Here is a 20,558-nt window from a genome sequence, read left to right on the forward strand (position 1 = left end):
TCTGAAATGTTAAAAAAAACTTCCTAATTTGATACAAAATTGTAATAAAACAGTTAAAAATAAATTTCATTGTGATCAAGAATTATTTATTACCTCGTTTATTGATTCAATTTTATGGATGTTAACTTCAATCGTGCGATTCAAAGTATGAAACGTAATTCGATACGGATAGTTGGCACTTAACGATCGTGATATGGGCAATAAAATACTTCATCATGTGTTCAAACATTGTGTAAAACATTAATTTCAGCTCGGTTTGCGTTTATTAAACAACGCCGTGTTGAGGATGAAAATTACCGGTAGGAAGTACGTCAGATAAACTACATGCATAATAACTAAGGCCCGGATTTTTATGTTTTTACATATTTTTTCCTTTGTATGTACGCTGGTGAAAATATGAAATGTTCGCAAATTACGAAGTAAGGAGCCATATAAACCAAAATCACGTTACATATTTTTACATATTTTGAAGTCTGTTACATATTTTCCGTCCACTGTACATATTTTAAAATAAATTCAGTTTTCTGGCTCCTTTTCGCTAATTTTCTTTAAATAATACGCAAATAAAAGTAGGCTTATATATGTAATAATAACTCAAAAAGTACTTTATTCAAATATCTGTATTTTTTTCTCTCACTTTGTTCAACCGATTTGCATTGAGGGAAAGCTGGGTTAAACCAAATCGTACACTCTACAATATGAAAAAAAAAAAAACGTCGTCAGTTACCGCTTCCAATCCTGAAAAAATCTGTTTTCTTATATTAAATATATAAATAAAGAAAACAATATAAGGATTTTTGTGCTTACGCCTTTGCAAGCAGACGCCGCTCGGATGTGTGCCGACAAAACAAACTAAAACGCATACAGTTGGCTGGCTTTCTCACCTTTTGTATGTGCAACCTCTACGGAAATACAAGAAACTCAACATTGTGCAGGGAGAAATAGGTGCGAAAACTGCCCGAAAGTTCCAGTCAGTTTTGAAGAGGAATCCAGGATACCTAACATTGAGGACTGCATGCAGGAGAAGAAACGGAGGCACCTGAGGAAATCAGTCCTGGAAAATGTCATTTGCTGAAGTTCGCGCCTGTCACTTCCTGCGACGTGGAGAGGTCTTTCTCAGCCTATAAAAGGATCCTGACTGACCAACGACTCTCTTTAGCTCCTGAACAATTGGAAAAGTATGTAGTGGTTCATTGAGCATCAGCAAAGTAAGCGCTTTTTTTTTTCATCATATACAATAATGTGGTTTTCATTTTTTCAGAGACAATTTCATTTGTTACTAGTAAAAGCTTGAAGTGTCTGTGGCAAGTTAGAGATTTTTTCGAATACCATCATATAAAATACTTAGTGGTTCATGGTGCGCTCCGAAAGTAAGCGCTCGTTATTTTAAATATTTTTTCCTCTTTTGATATTCAATAATGTGATTTTCATTTCTCCACGAGACAATTTTATTTCTTCTTAGTGAAAATTTGAACGTATCAGTGACAAGTTAGTGACAAAGTTTTTCCATTGCGTAAAATTATTTAGTGGTTCATTGTTCGTCCCAAAAGTAAGTGCCTTTTGTTTAAATAAATATTTTTTTGTGTTTATATGTTCAATAATGTGGTTTTTAATTTCTTTATACATATTTTCATTTGTTTCTTCTGAAAATTTGTACGTATCTGTAGGAAGTTATTTACACTTGTTAAGCTTTTATTACATAAATATGTTACAGTATATTAATTAGCTAAGAAAATAGCACAGACACAAAATAAACACGAAAAAATATTTTTACATATTTTCATATTTTTAACATATTTCTTACATATTTCATTGATTTTTGCTACATATTTATGTACATATTTCGGTACTTTGGACTACATAAAAATCCGAGCCTTAATAATAACTATCAGAGGAACGTGTACCTAAAAATATGCTAATATGTGCTATATCCGTGTGGTGAAATGTCAGTGGGAGTGTTAAACTCTCTAAAAACCACTAGCGCTGATGTTGTTCCTTCAAGGCTTATACAATCATTGTGCTTATCTATGCCAGAGTTACTGCCTCAAATACAAAAGATATCGATTTAAAATAATAATAATAATAATAATAATAATAATAATAATAATAATAATAATAATAATAATAATAATAATAATAATAATGAAATGAAATCAAGGATATATACGCAAAATATATTTTTCGCAATAATGCATATTTACAGATACAATGTTTGTGGTGATCATCATAATCTTTTCTTTCAATCCGCCTTATTTTTTGTCTCAGAAACCTGGACATCTGAAATGTCCTTTGGAAAGAGATCTGGGATACCTTTATGAGCATTGCGTGACTTTTCCCGCTCTCGGTCGGGGAGAAGAGCTTTGTGATAGCGAGCGAAGACAATTTGTAAAAAATTCTACTGTCGTCACGGCGAAAATGCTCAACATTAACAGCAAAGAAGAAAAAAACAATATAAAGTACATGAAAGCCATGTTAACTTTCATTAACTCCCGAACGATGATGAGTAAGCAAAACAGGCCAAAACACTATCAAGAAAAAGTATTAGCTGGAGTCAAGCCACAAAATTTACCAGTTTTACAAGTGATTTTGTCATAATTTCCGACCAGTATGTGGACAATGGAAGGTATTTGGCTGAAGAACATAAAAGCATTGGAATAGCTATATTCGTGGAACATTTCTCTCACTACCAGAGTACGAAGAAGATATGATTAACGAGATAGTTACAAACGATGAAGTGTGGGTGAATCATTACCAGCCTGAAACGAATTGTGCATCAATACTCGTAGAAACACCGATCTTGATCCGCGAGAACTTTGGAAGTTGACTCCTTTGTTAATGTTATACGCTTTCCATGTTCTAGGATCGATAAGACGTGCTATTTCCATTTCCAGAGGCGAGGAACGACTATGACTGCTGATCATATTGTGGATATTTTGTTGTAACTTCAGGGCAATTCACCCACAGTGCTCAACACTGCTGAATCGAAGCGTGTTATCACGACAATGAAAGGCCTCATGTTCCCGAGCAAAAGCCTCTTTGAGGAAGCTTCAACAATCGTCGTACATCCCAGATCAGATTTCAAGTGATTATCATCTGTTTGGTTCCCTGAAGTCCTATCGTATCAGGAAATGTTTTGCATATAATGTAGAAGTAAAATGAGCTGCGACAACTCACGAACTTCCACACGCAGGTATGGATCACTCATGAATCGATCGAATAATGTCTAAATGTAGACGGAGGTTATGTGGTAAAATAAAACTATTTCTATCGCAGTATTTCTGGCTTCTTTCAAAAATCCATTTGTAGCTTACTGACTTTCCCCTCATTGTAATAATTTATATTTTCTTTATGTGTTACACTAGAATTACAGACGAGACAAATACATTCTTGAAAGGCAGACCATTAGAGGTGTCTCATCCCTCTTATAGTGTTGTGCGGCACAATCTCTCGGCATTGAGGACAGCGAAATTTTGTTAGCTATGTCATTACAATACAGTGGCCGATTTGTTGTACTTCATTCTAGTGCTGTTAAATTTCGAATAAATTCTTAGTTCAAACATTCGAACACAATTAGTTATTCGGATATTTCAATAACAGAAGAAAAATGATAGAATAATTTTAACAGAACAAATTCATTCACGCTTCCCTAACAAACATATTCCTCAGTTTCGTCTCGGAGCTACTTTACTCTTGAGAGTTCATTTTCCCAGTTTCTTAAATTAAAATGCCACTGAAAATTGATCGATTTGCGACATGTTTACCTCAACCATAGGTTGGTGGATAACATGCAACATTTAAAAATTTTCTCTCCATTGGAAGAGCTGTTTTAAGAAATGATACTCAGCTCATTTGTACTGAAGGGCACGTGAAGCACCGGGCACAATGATTGATTGAGTCACCTGAGAGAAAACAACCGTCAGTGGAATCAAATCCACCGTGCTCCTCCATGGAAACACGCGAACATTCGTGATACCTGCTCATCCCCGAGAAAATTTTTTGTGGTATCGGAAGAGATTGCGAATGGCAAGGCAAATAGAGGAAGGTAGTACTGTATTCAGTCGCTTCTGTTTTGGACACTCTAATGGAAGTGTCCGCACATGTGAACATGGAAGGGAAGACAAGTGTAAGTTAGCATTCATACAAGCATCACACTTGATATGTAGCAATAAACTATTTATTCCACTTCTCTCGTATTCATTGACAAGATTATGACTGATGTGTCGCACATCTGCAATGTTATCATTATCGCATCTGTTAGTACGTTATACACTAGTGCAGTCAAAATATTCGAGTACTCGAATGTTCGTTTTCAATTTTCGAATAATTATTCGTTATCCTAATATCGGACATTTGAATAATGAATTTACCCGAATTTTAACAACATAGTATACACCTTCTAGCCTGCCTGCTAGGTCTTCTATCTACATGTTCTATCAAAGGGTGTGAAACATAATGTGATGGCCCCTGACCGTCAGTTACAGCGTTTGCACTCGTCCCCGGCAATGCTGGATCCGGTTCCGACAATGCTGGCGATGGAATCGGCGGTAATGTAATCAAATGGTAGCTTGCACACGCTTTCCGACCCAGCAAAAAAGCCGGTGGAACTCCCGGGACCGGCAAATACAGTCGGCCTAGCCGCCGACAATGCTTTCTTATGCGTGGATGCACACGCAGCCGGTAATGCCGAAGCCGACTTGCTGATAGGTTTCTTCAATCTAGCTACAGTGAATTGCAAGGCGTTGTGTATTCTTGTTTCTTTTCCTGTATTTGGATTTTTTGTTTACTTCAGTTTCTCTTATTTTCATTTTTTTTCACATCACCAATATATAATGAAGAATGAAATAATCAAAATGACTGTGAGGTACCACAAATATAGCGGCTTGTTATTTACATAAATTCTCAGCAGGGGAAATTCGGATCTTGTTTGAATTATCCAACTACGGCAACAGGGAAAGTGAGTTTCACAGATGTATGTATATTAATTTGTTATCTTCTACAGCCGAAACTTCTTAAACGATTTAAACAAAGGGGTCGTTGGATTCGTTTTGATAGAGAATATGTCTTAGCATATATGAAGTCATAATAAAAAATCAACATGGCAGAAATGAACAAAATGGAGATATGAAGAAATTATGGATTTAGAATAGTTGCCGTGTTTATCCTGTTAATTATGCAACCCAGTATATAGAGTATGAATAACCTACATAATAAGAAAACAAGGGTTTAAGCCTCCCATCATAATCGAAGAAGTAGGCATTTCCAAGCATAACAAAGGTTGCAGGAATGCAGGATCTCATTTCTCTATCTTGGCGCTGAATATGATTACTAATTCGTTGTACTAAGAAATCGAACGTTTGTTTAGACATGCGAAAGTAATTTTAAAATTTCGAATCATATTTCCGCAGCTTTTCATATAATGTATAAAACGAACTTCCACATGACGCACTGTCAACAATGGATGAATCCAAATATTTCTAGTGCTGCTTTGTTTCCTCTTTCTTCGCTGTAAATACAGCAAGGCAAGGAGATATCGTTTGTTTATTGCTGGACTCATGTTCTCTCCTTCACGTTCAAACTACTTCTCGGCACCGGCATTACCGGGATGTGTGTGCAAAGCAACACCGGTTTTGCCGGCCGCATGTGCAAAGCAGCCCTGGTTCCGGTTCCGGGCCGGCAATGCCGGAAACGTGTGCAAAGGCTGTTAGGCTCCGGTAGTGGTACTCTCAAAAACATTCAACGTCTGTACGATCGAGCTACCTGCCCGAGCTGTCACGTATGTGGTCGCTCAGATTGGTTACTCATGCTGTTAAAGACCAGTAATGTGAGATTTTAGGCATCCAGTATAACGTTTCCACAGCAGGAACGGCTTTAGGATTTTAATTTTGGGTAGTCCCGCTCCCTCGCTTATGGATACATATACATATTTGATCGATTAGTGGCAGTAGGAAATTACGCTTACAGTAGTAGTTGATGCTATTTGTTAAATAATTATCTATCATTAATATAAATAATGGAAAATATATTTACTCTTTATTGTATTTTTTAACGTTTATATATTTTTCATTTTTTGTATGTAGGCCCGTGCCTACCCGGCCTACCCGCTAAAGCCGCCAATCTTCCACGGGCGTCATATTAAGGTAACAATCATAATCATTCTATGTAAGTTACCAATTTCGGATCAAATGTGTGATTTCTTACTAGATTTTCTTAGATGAATTCGCAGCATATAGCCTACGTAATTTCTAAACTTTTTTCTTCATTTTTCATCTTAGAAAGGATTTCCATTAGAATGATACTAACATCCTTCATGAATACAGTATATTAAATGTTTTTCATTTATTCTCGAAATTTCCGTTTGTAAATTTACTGTTTCAGATACAGGCTGCGAGGCCAGATACTCTGAAATTATTAACAAAATTAAGAAGAATAACAACGTCAAATAAGAAAGATGGACAAAGTCCCACTACAGAATTTGCATAACGTTGAATATCCCACTCAGGACAGCTATCCTCCGGATTCAAACCAAGGACCTCCCCGTCCCGATACAAGAATTCCAACTACTATTCTACGCCCGCTCGATAATTACCGATTGTTCGTAAACAGCAAGGAGTGTACCTTAAGATAGTTTTCAAACTAGCACTTGATATATCACACTGTGAAAAATTCAAAATCTATAACACAATATAGCTAAGTTATTGTATGTTGGGAACTGCAAAGCCACATCCTACACCAGAACTCGGAAACTTAAACATAGATACGAAATCCTCTGTAAGTTCTAGAATACTGCCTGCTTAACTTAAAGGTGTTGTGCCAGTGGTACTTAACGTTGAGGGAGAATAGTTCAGATTGGTTCGAAAACTACTTTCAAAAAAAAATCAGCATGGAACGAGATACAAGTTGTTTAAAAATTGTTGCACAGATTATCATTATCAGCTTCTTCTGGAGTGGTACAGCTTAGTAGAATACATTTAACTAGACATACTCATATGAAAGCAGCATATCAAGAGCTTCCTAAGTTCGCCATTCGTTAATTCAAGTAGCTTTTTCAATTACCTTACAATTGTGGTTAATAATAATAATAATAATAATAATAATAATAATAATAAAAACTAACTAACCCCATTAGATATCAAATCCGGAACACGCATTTCAGTACATTTCATATAGATCCGGATTCGAACCTGGATCCAAATGTCGGATCCATAGTTATATATATGTTCTTCGAAGTCAAATTTGTTCCTACATTGTGCATCGCGTCGCGTGATATTGCCATCTCATCAATACGAATTCAGTTTTCAGTAGTCGACTACCGTGACATTGTGAGAAAGCGATATTTCCGTCCAGTCTTCACGCTTGTACAATGGATTTTTGCGCATTTGGACTGCTAAAACGATATCTACAACATCGCTTTCATTTGGCTATGGAAAACCAGAAGGGACGAGTAACATGGAATTCATATGTCTATGCTCCAATGTGATTTGTTGTACTTGAAACTGTAATGTAGGCAAAGGCGCCGATTTCTCTGTAAATTGGGGGGGAAGGGGCATTCAGATGCAGATTAAATATAATATGAGGATTTTAAGACAAATTGCATTCAAATTATGCCAAATATTATATATTCATAAACACAATAGGGAGGCCACATGAGCTTCCCCCCCCCCCCAGGATCGGCGCCCTTGGATGTAGAGCGACTGTCCATAATGCTGGTGGTCAGATAATACACAACCATTGATGGCGACACGGCTTTTCATATGATAAGTGCACTTTGGCCTGACCTAAGTAGAACCGGGTTAACCATCAACCTTTTGTATTAAGAAATGTGAATAATTCCTGATTAAGCATATCTAAACATTATCTGATATAAGCTATTGGTTGCTGCAACTCAGCGTTGTTAATTCGAGGGCATAATCTTTTGCTTAAAATGGCTATGTTTCGCTGCAGAAACAATGTTCCGGGTTGCACACTTAGTATTCCGGGGGAGCACTGCTGATAGGATTCTATTTATTATTATATTATAGAGTATTATTTTGGTCTTCTCCGGGGAGCACTTCCAGAGCTCCGGGGAACAGCGCCCGCCAAAACATAGGTCTGGAAGAAACACTGCCCTTAACTGCTATATATCATAGATATAAATAAACACACATTTCTTAACATAATTACATGTATATGCACAAGACAAGACAAGACAAAATTTAACGATTGAAAATGAAAAAAGGGAAAGCTCTAGTTTGGGACTTCACCTGCACAGATACTTACGCTCCCTCCAATCTTCCACATTCGTCATCACTCGCGGGTCTTGTAGCTGCTCGTAAGGAGACCGACAAAAGGAATAAATATATTGATCAATATTGGTTTGTTCCAACTGCCATCGAGTCAAGTGGTACTTGGGATCAAGAAAGAGCTAATTTTATCAATGAAATAGGCCATCGTATATCAATATCGGGAGATACACGATCTAAATCATTCCTTATTCAACGGAATCACCGTTCAACGGGGGAACGTTTCAACCATTTTGGGTACGTTACCCGCCGGTAAAGAATTAGAGATCTTTATCATATAAGGAAGAATATGAACGACTTAGTTTCTGAGCACCGACAACGCTGTTATTTTTATAGAAATTGAAGAATAACAAAGAAGAAACAATTAGAATTTTTTAACAATCAAAAAATTTTCTTAGATTGATTGAGTATTCACCCATTAGAAAGTGAAATTATTTATAATTGTTAAAATGTATGATTTTTTCAGCGCACTTTGATTTCCCTGTTGTACAAGTCACAGTGTTATTCTCAAAACTATTGAAATTTAACTTCACGATATTGCAATTATTTTTCTTGTTAATTGAGCGGGAGAATTTTAAAACGGTTTGGTTGCAATTGTTAGAGCTTGATCCCAATTCAGGGTTTACAATAAATTTACTGTCACTGAAAAAAAAAGTAAATAAAAATAAATAAAATAACTGTAATAAGAATTTTTCATTGCCAATAACTGCTAATAGCGTGCTGCGCAATACGATGAGAATATAATGGATTTTAAATAATTTAGTCTCTAAAATGAGCTACGAAATACAGCAACAAGTAAAAAACAATAAATAAAGCAATTTAAAGTTTACTGTCGAGGTGTTGCTAAACCTGGATAAGAATTCCCTTCCAATATTACGTTGGGCAGAGCTAGGAAGCAGCAGGATGTGGGGACACTGCTAGACACGTTATTTCGGGAAGTCTTTATTTATATCGCTGATATACAACAGTTAAGGGTGGGGGAAAGCGGACATAGGGTTGTGAAGAGGGATGATTCAACACCAGACGACCCCTGGCGTCTCTAGACACTTCAAACGTCCCTTACTGTTCTGCTGAACAAAAATTCCATAGCTTCCTTAGCAGACTATCCAAACTGCCAGAGACGTCACCGGAACCAAACTTTTCTTCTCTGTTCCTCTTTTCAAACTAGAAAATAAATTTTTAAAAGTCTATGATTTTGTTTAAAAATAGTTTTAAGTTTTACTTATTTATCATTTTATTCGTATGTGTTTAAATTGTTTCATTCTTGGCAATGTACTACATTTTAATTTTAGGAAAAGAACGATGAAAAAATAAAGTAACGTAGAATTATGCCAATTATGGTTGTAAAATTAAATCTGAATAAACGTTATTTTCTTACGTATATCATAAGCATTTAGTGTAGGACTCATGCCAACGCCCTAAGAATTGTACAAAACTAGATTGTATTGGTTGCACGACGTTCACGTAGCGCGGTGAGGATAATTCAGAAGGGTCTAACAATAAAAGAAGCCGATTCCGGTCGCCATGTGTTGACCGTACATCCCCTCCTTAATATCATCAGATTCATATCAGAAGGTTCAAGATTATTTATATCACACATGCACACAATCTCGAGATATTGATTTAAATACCATTGTTTAATTTATTAATAGCACTGCTGATCACTGGTAAACTTAAGATTCGAGCTTCAGGACTCCGCGAAAGCATATTTTATAGTAATATCACGAACACCATAAATTAAAACAAAAACATTCTTAAAGTAATAAGAAAGAATGTTCGAAATACACTTATGCTTCCAGTTTATTTATCGTCTGGAAATAAACAGGGACAAGCTGCAGAATCGAATAAGGAATATAAATGAAGTCTCATATTGTAACGGCAGCAAATTTTAATTGACAATAGACATGCTATTTATTCTAATGTATTTAGAACGTCTGAAACAAGACTGCTGAAGATCAGTGGTCAAGTTCTTGTTTTCAAAGCAGATAATGCATACATACACAGAAAAGAAACTTTTGAACACTTTTTAGCTGCATAAATAATTTTATTCTTGAAACAAACAAACAAAAAAAAAAAAAAAAAAAAGATCGTAAGACAGTCTAAGGCTGAATGACAATGCATCAAAAATGATGCTCTTTCCAGTTTATTTATTGAAATTCAGCGTTTCGTTTCAACACAAAGACATAAGTCTACAATTTAAAGCAGAATCCGACCCACGGTAATGCGTTTAAATTCTTAATGCTATCCCAACGTAGACCGAACCCAACACCAGGGACGTAAACAGGGGAGGGTGGGACACGTCCAACCCGGAATTTTGATCAAGGACAAAAGTAGAAAGGGGTTAAAAGCAAAACTGAGGGAACAGAAGGGAAATACAAAACAATCTAATCAAGTCTACTCTCAGATTTAGTATTACGATAGTAGAGTGAAATTTACTACCCTTACGAGTTTTTCCAAACTAGAATAAGCTGTTATTCTGGAGTAAATAGGCACTTGTAGGAGTAGGACATAGTTGTGTTTCTCGGCGCAATTACTCTAAGTAAATCAATTATTCTAGGGATAACATTTACTCCGTCAAATCTAGGCGAAAAAATTTCAAATCCGAGCTCCTCCGTGGCTAAGCGGTTAGCGTACGCGCCTTTGGCGTGGGAGACCTGGGTTCGATTCCCGGCGGGAGCTCATGTGGTTCGGATTCCACGTTAATCAGTAGGTCCACGTCTCATATAGCCTCGCTGCTGAAAAGGACGCTAAACTAAAATCAACTCAACTCAATTTCAAATCCGCAGTATGAATTTCTGCAAGGCAGGACTTTGATAAGAACGTTGAGACAATTGGGTTTGCTAATGATCTTTTCGAATGAAGAAGATGCTTATGATGGAATTCGGCGAGCACTAGAAAGAGCAAGTTTCTTAAAGGATTGAGCTGCTGAATTTGTAATATTTTCGGTTGAATAAAGATAGTACCTTGTACCTACTCAGTATCATTGGGCATAAGTGAGCTTTTTTTTTTTTTTTTTTTTTGGCATGTAATTTATTTCTTATTTTCTTTGGTGCTATTTCGGTGTAATAACAGTAAATCTATAGTTCGACAATTCTTTTTATTAGGCCTATATAGCCTATTTACGTTTAAATCTTAAATGTCAAATAGAGTGTGTGATTTTTTATTTTATTAATTACTGAATTATTCACTTCCAAATATTAGGTAAGATAATACTTAAGGAAAAGATTGCTTAGAATAGTACCTCACATTAAGAACACTTATACTTAACTTTTAAAAGCTGTACCAGACGGGGTTGTACTTACTGTTGAATGCTTTGAACGGTACGTACATGTGTGCATATTTGAGTTTTAAACACTTGAGTGCAGGTGCGATGTCAATGTGAGGTCCTCTGCTAAGCAGTCCCTCTCCTTAGGTATTACCAAATCTAACACGTGTAAGTAAATAACACAGTAACTAATAAAAATCAAGATCATGGGAACTCTCACGCAATCCTGAAAATTCAAACTTAAGTATACGATCAAAAAACATTTTCAGCTTTATTCAGAAACGTGCTGTACTAAGCGAATGACAAAGACCTTATTATTTATATATTTATTCACAAATTTCGTGCGCTAATAGCGTCGATAGTTTAAACAAGACGTACGAGCGTAGTTTCAAGGTGGTACGAACTCTCCTCTATCTGAAACGCTTTTGGTGATATTTTCAAAACTTGCTCTAAACTAGCAAAATATTCTTGAGAGTTAAATTCATCCCCCTCAAGTGACGGATAATCAAACGAAAAGATCAAATCCACAACGCGAATTCCCCGGAAACAGTCTTTGTACCATACTTAAATAATTTAATTTGGGGTCTTAAAACACGGTTTTGTGACAAGGAAGAGTCATATTCTCTAAAAATACTTTTGCCAAGACATGCTGAGGAAGGAAACTAAAAGATCTCGCAAAAATTCAGAACTATTGGACTGAGTTTTCTTTCAACTCCGTCCTCAAGGCTAAGTATAGTATGTAGTGTGTAAAATGGAATCATAAACCAAATAAACGTGTCGAAATTATGTGCTCGATGCCTGTAATCCACCCTTACTTCCAACAATCAGCAAGCTACTCAATATCTTAGCTTGCTTGCTGTTTCAACCACGTCGGTTAAGAGATCATTTTCTTAAATGAAAAGAATCATATATTACCTCCGAAACACAATATGGGGAGCGACTTACACGACTTGCGCTCCTATCGGTACATTCCCACCTATCACCTAATGCTGAGAAGGTGATTGATGTTATGGCCTCTAGTAGACAAAGAAAATGGCTTCTGTGAACAGACAGATTAACTCTTTTCATACCTCGAAAGATTTTCATATCCTTATTCCTTCCTGAAATGAAATTCTGGCTACGTGCCTGCCCGAGACCACGTGCACCAACGGTACACGTGATAGCTACTAGACCAGCGAAAGAGTGCTCTTCGCTCTGTTCTTAGTACACTAAATTATGTACTATAAGCAAGGGCGCCCATCAGGGGAGGCAAAGTGGGGCGCTCGCCCTCCCCCCTTTAGAGTAAATTGTGCTTCGGAAGATGGAAAACCCAATAGATATTTTAGAATAGCTCCCGCAAAATTTGAGACTACATCTAAAATGTCGCTTATACTTGCCCCCCTTGGAAACCACAACATGGTCGCCCTTGACTATAAGTAGTACATTTGATTGATTTAAGCATTGACGTATTTCACATATAACATATCGAAGGATTACCCACTGTCAGTATTATCATAATCTAAATCGACCATGCTACCACAGTCAAAAGTAATAACACTGTTTCATGATTAAAGTGTACTACAACACGAATATCAATGGTTCCTTCGAATACTTCTCTATACAATTAAGAACTATATTTTCTCTCCAGCTGCTATCACTCCCTCCTATTTTATAACTCAATCGTTTTTACTGCTCAAAACTATTATACTGCGGAGTTATCACTATTATGTTTAATCAGTTAAAGATAATGAAATAAAATCATGAAAGGATTTACTTATTCCGCATTATTTTAATTATATGTTCGCTAAATGTAACTTTTCCTACTTTATGAACTTTAAGTATTTTTCTTTACTCTGAACTTATTCCACATGCATTCAGTCACTATTTATATTTAGTGTTTCTTTCAGAATCAATGTTCCGGGGGAGCACTCTTAGTATTCCGAGGGGACACTGTTGGTACTATTCTATTTATTATTATGTTATATACGTGTTATTTTGGTCTCATCCGGGGGCCAATGTCCCCCCCCCCCAAAAAAAAAAAAAAACATGACTGAAAGAAACACGCTAACAATGGGGTATATTTGATATGTAGTAAAGCTGAGAACTATCTTGTGTGAGAGTTCTGATCGAGTAAAACAGAGTCAATTTTCTTACCGGTCAAAAGAGTATATGAAAAAAAAAAAAAAAAAGTTCACTGGTGTCAAGAGCTAGATTAATAACTAGAACTAATAATGAACTCCCTGACTGGTTACATTAAGCCTTTCGATGTTTCATGTCAATGGGTTTTACATAAGACTAGCCTTCGGCTAAGTGGGAACGTTGCTCCCAGACTCCCGCGTTTGCCCGGCCTTTGATTTCGTTCTTCTTACGGAAAGAATACTGTACGTCTATGGCATTCTTTCTGAAAAATTTAAACCCCTTTTTCCCTTCGAATACGCGTTTCAATCGAAGTGAAATGAAAACTCATATCGGCCCAAGTGCTAACTGTGTTGAAAAATTAATTTCAAATGGTTCCGTGATGATGAGATTAAAACTTTGTCATTTTTATATACGTATATCGAGAAAAAAAAAAATAGGAATTGCATCCTCCTCCTCTCGTTCATAATGAAGTTTATGGAAACATTTTGCCCACTTGTTTTGAATAAGGACTTTATATACTAAGTCCCATCTCCCTAACATGTCTCAAATCTTAAGGGATTTTGAGATATGGCCCTCTTATTATAACAATTGGAACCCCAACTCCTTTTCTTCCCACTTTATTTTCCCTTCTAAGGGAACATTAAAAAAAAAAAAAAACTTTCAACTATCTTAAATTAAAAGTCTAAATACCATAAACGTAGCAACTGTAAGCCCATCCTTTTTCTTCCCTTGCAGAGGGAATTTGAAAATGCTGAAACGCGGGACTATAAATGAGAAGTCCATATACTAAATTTCCTTCCTCTCCCTACGGACATACGAACATTTTACTATAATAATTGTCATTCCCCATTTCCCCTTTCAAGTCGAATCCCCCCCCCCAAAAAAAATCCTTCCTTAGTAGTAACTTAACGTCACAAATCCTATGGACTGTGAAAATTTCGAATTTCTACCCTAAGTGGTTTGGTCTGGACATTGATCAATCAGTCACGATATATTATTTTCAAATATAAAGACAAGCATTCAAGAACTGAATGATTGTGGCTTTTTTAATCACTTACGTACTTCTAGGATATAACGCACCACAATCTTATGATATAAAAAAAAAAGTCAGGTCCTGAAGCATAAAATAGTTCACAGAAAACTCTTCCTCTTTATCAAATACACAGTTTAACATTCCAATTATACGAACCACCTATTCAAATATTAAGCTTAGGATTGGTGAGCATACTGTTTATGGATGTCAATTTCATGTCTTGTTCGCAACGGGTAAAATTCGCTTTTCAATAGACCCTACTATATCACATTATCTGTAAAACTTTACAAACAGAAATAGTTTCTGGGATAACACTGACTGGAATACCGTTATAGCTCAGAGAAACACATATTTGCTTACTAAATTCAATAAAGTATATGTATCTTGGAGGTGAGAGTAAACCTCCTACCACGCCTCACATCTATGGTCACGTCTTGTCTTGATAAGTTGAAAAGAAGTCGTTTGAAAAACCCTCAGCACGCCTCCCGCTCTGTTTGTCCCAGGGGTTAATTTTAGTCATGCGACCCCGGACAGGAAGGGCGTCGACTTCCCTCAAAGTTTTCCTCCTTTTCTGCTGCACCTTCTTCGCCACCTCCACCTCCTCAACAAACTTTCCTTTTCTCTTTTCTGAATACAATTTTACCAAAGGAACACCAATCCCTGATAAAAGAACAAACATCAACTTCAGAATACATGTATTGATTGTTATAAAGTTAGTATTTGATTACAATTTATATTATTTTATAAAAATGATGTAAATGATATTTCATATCCTACATTTTTATCTAATTTTGAGGGGACAAATAGATATGTGGTAAGGAATAACTTTGTCAAGTATTGTAAATTTAATTTCACGTTTTACTGATAATGACATCCGAGTCCGAGGACTTTTACTATATCTGAAATGGAAGCGCAAACATTTCGGTTTTGCTCTTTCAATACCAGCAGTAAAGTTTTCGTATCTAATATTTATATTAAAAGATAATAATAATAATAATAATAATAATAATAATAATAATAATAATAATAATAATAATAATAATAATAATAATGTCATACATATTATATCAGAATAAGAACGAATTAAATCAAAATTGAATAATCCGTTCCAATGAAGCAGAACAGAATCGGGCTCACCAATCTATATATATAAAATTGAAAATCACTGTTTGTGGCTAAATCTCCTGAACCGCCCGACCGATCTCGATCAAATTTGTAACATGGATAAGGTTCAAGGCTATTCACTTTGATGGTAGAACTGAGGGAATGGAGGAGGGGGAGGGGTATAAAAATAAAACGGGGGAGGGGGAGCTATATATAATAATGATAGAAAATGACCAATACTAGTGTCTAATCCATAGTTTTCGGGATCATTCAGATGAACAGTGACATTTCCGATTCGCTATAAATCCAAAATCAGGCCCGCCACTTGGGGGAGGGGAGAGAGAGAAAAAAATTATCGGAAATGGCCACTATCAGTGTCGAATTTATAGCTTTCTGGGTCCCTTAGATGAACGGTCACACTTCCGATGCCATGGCCCGCAACATGGGGGAGGGATATATATATGATCAAAAATGACCGATATTAGTGTTGAATCTATAGTTCTTGCGGTCGCCGAGATGAACAGTGACACTTCTGATGCTGTTTAAATCCATTTTCAGCCCCGACACTTGGGGGATGAGAAGGGGTGACATACATTAAAATGATCGAAAGTGAGCAATATCAGTGTTGAATCCATAATTTTCGGGGTCACTAAGATGAACACTGATATTTACGACGCAGCATAGATTCAAATTCAGCCATACAACTTGGGGGATTGGGGAAGGGGGACATCATACTTCAGCATAAAATGTAAGTTATTATCAATAGACAACAGCGTATTGTATGATCTTCGGAGCAAGGTGACAAGCTACATGGTTCGTGTCATAAGATATAAATATAAAAAGGTTCAAAAAAAGAAAGAAAATGGCAATAAAATACATGAGGTACAAAGGTGTGCATTTAAATTATTTATTTCAACCCAGCGAAGCGGGTAATATATCATATGCTAGTTCAGAATAAACTCGAAAATGTGTTCTATAGGCGCACAGACAAAACTTGTATTTTTGTGATCCTCCAAGTAGCTGTACAGGTTATATTGGATGGTTTCAAAGCTATGAGCCGGGTTTAATTCCCAGGAGGATGACCAAGCATCGTCAACCATAAAGCAATTGGAGATTGCTTTATGATGCCTGGAAAGCCATCAGGCCGACCATACCCCTTAATATGGTGCAACGCCAGGCAATTATTTTCTAATTTCATAACATTACAACTCTGTCATATATATATTATATTATATTGTATATAAAATTTCAAAAAGTCACAGCTTTCGCGTTAAATTACCATCAATGTGACAGACAGTTCAGCTTGAATTCTGCGAAAATCAACCTAAGTAGGCTAGTGTCAGGATCACCATAAAATTGTTTGTTCCGGGTGAAGAAGGTATCATAACTACAGTGTTTCATCTGCTGGGAAATAGATGAAGATCATGTGATATTCTAACCAATTCAAAAGGCAAGCAAACAATTTATGGTAGTTGTATTATTAGAGCATATACCTACTTGTATTTAAGTATTCAAATTTCGTTATAACTTGAAATCTTTATACAATGTACAGTACACTTTCTTTACTAGACCTCTACTATAAGTAATCTGAGGATACTGAAATAGAAAGTACACAAAGCTTTAACTTATGATATGGAGGTGATTCTAATTCCAAATGCCGTTAATTATTGAGATGACCATACATCCATAAAGTTATGTCCATCCTAGCTTCACTTCAGAATGTTGTCAAGTTATGTTTCAGTGGAATATGGGAGCACAATCATGACGATACCAGTAATTTCTAAATACATTTCCCATGATTTTTAAGGATTCGAAGATTATGGTTTAATCATATAATAAATAGAGAACGCTGAATAAATAGGTGAAGTATGTGTATCCCTGGTATCCATGCTGAAATTAGTCTAAGCCTAAATGCAATGACTAAATTTACAGTAAATAATAATAGTATAAGTGTGCAATTAGGATTTCCAATTGCTAGAAAATTATTGGAAAAAGCCAGAACTTTTATTTCCAGTTTATCCCTGTGTATGATACCATAATTAACTTAGGCTGACTGCTCGACAAGAAGTTCCATGACGTTATTTTTAAATATAGTATTTTGTAAATACTTAAACGGTTACTGGTCAGCTTAAATCTTTCGGAAACTCTATTCTTTTAATGTTTTTTTTTTCAAGATTGTTATTAATGTATTGTACAGAAATTTTGTATATAACGATTATGTTATCACAAACTGCGCTGATAGAGTTCTAGAATATCATTTATAAAAAATTTTATTCAATTAATATGCAGTAAATAGTGAAATTTCCAAAGTCAAAGTCAAAATATTCTTATTGTTTAAATAATTAATATTTTTCTGGTCAGAGTACGTGAAAAATATTAATTTAAATAATAATTCCAGCCAAGACGGTTGCTTTTTTTTTTTTTTTTTTTTTTTTGGTAAGTGCAATGAAAAGTTTTAGAAAATTTTCCACGCTTACAACTAGCAGAACACAAGTAAAATTCTGGAATATCATTAAAGCAATATTATGATGTATTTTCCTGTGCTATTTTTAAATTAAGTTCCGATCCCCGTTCAAGTGAATAAATTTAAAATATATAGCAAGTATATTACTATAAATAAATTATCAACATATTAGTAAATACTGCATAACATGCTTATAAAATTGTATGCACTAGCTACCATTTTAGGTAAAAGTTCGTTCAGTTGAGTTGATTTTGAATTTAACATCCCTTTCAGCAGCGAGGCTATATGAGAGGGGACCTACTGATTAACGTGGAATCCGAACCACACGAGCTCCCGCCGGGAATCGAACCCAGGACTTCCACGCCAAAGGCGCACACGCTAACCGCTTAGCCATGAAGGAGCTTGAGATAAAGTTCGTGTCAATTTGGATTTTGAAATAATTTTATTAAAAGAAAGACTGAATTAAATTGAAGACCATAGCATACTAGACTAGAAAATATGGTTTATGTAAAATAAATACGTTTTATATTTATTTATGTTTGTGTTTTACGACTCCCATTAATGACCTTTGGGCTAAAGAAGACTATGAGAGAGGGCGGATGATAATGAAAGGACATACATAACATCCATGCCTGAGCGGGATTAGAACACGTAACAGACAGGTCTTTTCTAGCCAACCTACATCAGCCTTAGTCTTACTGCTGATTGAGCCAACCGACACTAGTATTGTCCACAAGATGATTTTGCTGTGTCTCGTCCCCAAAAGGTGAAGTGAAAGTACTTTCTCATTTTCGGAAAGTATATTTGTTTCTATTGGATATAGCTGTCTCGTCTCGTCCCGTGGACACTACCAGACACAGCAATATAGTGGTAAAGCTCCCTAAAATGCTGTACGAGCAAGATGGCATATTTCTAACCTCTACTAGAAAGGTACAAAACTATTTCTTCTTTTTCATCCTATCCTCCTTCACATCACATTATTATTATTATTATTATTATTATTATTATTATTATTATTATTATTATTATCAAAGGCAAGTCATTTGCGGAAAACAGAGAGCCCCTTGGAGTAAGATCCTCAATCACTCTTTTTACCCTGATGCTCGTTTCAGTACCACCCACCAATTGCATCATCTTTCCCATCTTTTTCTTTTACCCTTTACCATATTTTGTACCACATTCTCTACAACGTAATTTCTTCTTAATGCCTTAACCAGTTCCTTTTTATCTTTTTAATTACCTCCTTATTATTGTTTTCTGCTCTAGTATTCCTAACAATTCATCATTGGTTTTCCATCCAAATCAAAATTTCCTTCCAATTTTCGAATGTCTTTAGCCGTTTTGCGTCGCCTTTCATAATGTCTACGTTTCCAATTTTAAAATTTAATCTGAGTTCTGCAATTATTTTCAGGAAAAGAATGACTGGAATTTTATTTAGAATGGCTTTAAAGAAAAATCATGCCGAAAACCTACTTAATATCCAAATGCGACCTGCATGTACTAACTAATCTTTATATATTGTATTCATTATTGTGTGTTTTGTTGATTTTCCGCATATTACAACATACCTTAAATCACAGCTGTACTATATTGTAATTTCAAAATCACAAATCAAAATGTTAATCTATTACATGATAACATAAATGTAATTGAATATAAGACAAAAATAAGTTATAACGAATTTACACCATTAATCTGATTGCTTCTTGCTCTTCATTGTTATGTTATCACATTCTTTTTTCTTTTAAGGATTATGGACATAATCTCTGCGATTTGTATATACTTACTTGTATGTATGTATAAAATAAAAATATAATTTTATTTAAAAATATTGTAATGTATGAGACTAACAATTCTTTTTATTCTTATTGTTGCTTTTATGAAAGATCAGATAAAGACTAATACCATTATTCAAACAAAAAAGAAAAGAATGTTCCACCATTATGATAATGACACACTAGGAGTTCAAAAATTAGTGTATTTGAACTCTAATAATATACTACGAAAGTCATATGTTGATCTGAATTATTGTTTGTCAGGAATAATTTGCCATCATCATACTGAGTATGACCATAGTTGAAAAGCTACTTTATTTGATAAATTAAACATTTATACTGCTACTATAGTAGTTTAAATGTTACAGCTATTTTATCTGAATCCTGTCTAAAATTCCAATGGCGCTCTGTGAGTTATGACCTCCCCATGGGGAACTTATATTCCTCTTAACCGCTTTTATTCTTATTGTTTACCAAGTGCAACTTTTGACGCAAAATTGAGTCCAACGTATCTTGGCCC

General features: G+C 35.4%; 1 protein-coding gene across 6 annotated transcripts in view; it reads right to left on the reverse strand.

Annotated features, from left to right (window-relative positions):
• Positions 1 to 20,558, reverse strand: part of LOC145678384 (AT-rich interactive domain-containing protein 3C-like) — a 788,039-nt gene that overhangs the window by 614,155 nt on the left and 153,326 nt on the right. The window contains exon 2 of one of the 6 annotated variants that reach the window (XM_081748465.1): positions 15,056 to 15,355. The exons of the other annotated variants lie outside the window; for them this stretch is intronic. The gene's annotated coding sequence lies outside the window, so the exon portion shown is untranslated. The remainder of the gene's footprint in view (positions 1 to 15,055; positions 15,356 to 20,558) is intronic. 6 annotated transcript variants of the gene reach the window in all.

This window comes from Thermobia domestica, chromosome 2, assembly GCF_964235325.1.
Source record: "Thermobia domestica chromosome 2, izTheDome1.hap1.1, whole genome shotgun sequence".
Lineage (NCBI taxonomy): Eukaryota > Metazoa > Arthropoda > Insecta > Zygentoma > Lepismatidae > Thermobia > Thermobia domestica.